The sequence below is a fragment of the Suncus etruscus genome, chromosome 6 (assembly GCF_024139225.1).
Source record: "Suncus etruscus isolate mSunEtr1 chromosome 6, mSunEtr1.pri.cur, whole genome shotgun sequence".
Taxonomy (NCBI): Eukaryota; Metazoa; Chordata; class Mammalia; order Eulipotyphla; family Soricidae; genus Suncus; species Suncus etruscus.
In genome coordinates, this window is record NC_064853.1 from 51334898 (window position 1) to 51336696 (window position 1799).

Sequence of the window (1799 nt, forward strand, 5' to 3'; positions counted from 1 at the left end):
ATGAAGATGGGGGAGCTGTTTGTACATCTCTGTGCCCCTCTCACAGCTGTCCTCTTAGTTCTTTGTTTGCTTTTCAGAGCCTGTGTTGTCTTTCATATGGTCAGGCTGCCAATCATTGATTGCCTTTACAGTGCCAATTCCGGGGCCAGAGCGATAGCACAGTAGTAGCCTTGCATGCGGCTGACAGAGACTGACCCAGGTTCAATCCCTGCATCCCATATGGTCCCCCACGCCTGCCAGGAGAGATTTCTGAGCACAGAAATTTATTTGGCTTAAAAACCAAATCAGTCAATCAGGGCCGGAAAGATAAATAAATCAATAAATAGTCAAATCCTAGCAGCTATCTCTGCTTCCTTCAAATGTATGACTTGTCATGTTATTTATAGCTATGTAAAACCAGATAATCAGAACCCCTTTCTTTTGGTACACGGGGCTCTGTACTCAGGGATTACTCCCTGCAGATATGGGGGACCATGTGGGGTGCCAGTGATTGAACATGGGTTTGCCGCTTGCACGGTAAGTGCCCTACCCGACAAATAATACTCTAGCCCCTTTAGAAACTCGTTTATCTTAACCAAAATGCACTCTGTTGTACTAGGACTACCTTTGACTGCTCAGAAGAACTACCTTCAGCCCTTTGATTTTTGCGTAACTTCCAGAGAAGTCACCAGATAAATAACTTTTCAGTAAACCAGGCAATCCTGCATATTGACTGGCATGTGCTAATAAATTGCATTCCGGTGATTCTTTTGGTGATTCTTTTCAAAAGCAAAGACACCTTGGGTTTCTTTTGCATTTCTTTTAGTGTGTGTGTGTGTGTGTGCATGCACTTGCATAGAGGGTATTAGGGTTACACCTAATAGTACTCAGAATTTATTCCTACACATGCAGCAGTGCTTACTGCTTGGTCTGTGCTTAAGATCACTTTTTTTTTTTTTTTTTTTACTATGGAACACTTCACGAATTTGCGTGTCATCCTTGCGCAGGGCCCATGCTAATCTTCTCTGTATCGTTCCAATTTTAGTATATGTGCTGCCGAAGCGAGCACAAGATCACTACTTTTGATGTCTGAGGACAATATGGAGTGCCAGGGGTCAAACCATGGCAGGAAGTGTGCAAGGCAAGCACCCTATCTGCCTTACTAGCTCTCTTTTGCATTTTCTTATTTCCTTCTTCTCGTATCCACAAAGGCCTTTTTATGGTGTGTTGTGAAGTGTAAAATTACCCCCATGCACCGCATTTCCAGCCCCAGGTGAGTGGGTCTGAAAGCAGTCACTGCTCGGAATAATCCAAAACAGGCTGAGGGCCAGAGAGATAGCACTGCAGTAGGACGGACCTGGGTTCTATCCCCGGCATCTCATATGGTCCCCCAAGTCTGCCACGAGCGATTTCTGAGCATAGAGCCAGGAGTGGCCCCTGAGCACTGCTGGGTGTGGCCCAAAAACCAAAACAAAAATAATTAGGCATGGGGCCAGAGAGGTAGCACAGCGGTAGGGTGCTTGCCTTACACACGGCAGACCCAGGAAAGACCGGGTTCAGTTCCCAGCATCCCCTATGCTCCTCTGAGCTTGCCAGGGGCGATTTCTGAGCACAGATAACAGCCAGGAGTATCCCCTGAGCTCCACTCTGGGTGTGGCCAAAGACAAAAAAAAAAAAAAAAACAAAAAACCAGGCTGAGGGTGAAACGTGTAGTCTGGCAATTTTCTACCTCATACAGACAGTGAGAGCGAACTGCTTGCCAGAACTGTTGTTTGAGACCACCCTCAAGTGGGGGAGTAAGGGCAGATAGCTCAGCTATC

General features: G+C 46.4%; 1 non-coding gene across 1 annotated transcript; it reads right to left on the reverse strand.

The window, feature by feature from the left end:
• Window positions 1–941: 941 nt before the first annotated feature.
• Window positions 942–1048, reverse strand: LOC126013038 (U6 spliceosomal RNA). Its single transcript, XR_007497374.1, has one exon. It is a non-coding gene; the product is annotated as a U6 spliceosomal RNA (small nuclear RNA).
• Between the last annotated feature and the right edge of the window lie 751 nt (window positions 1049–1799).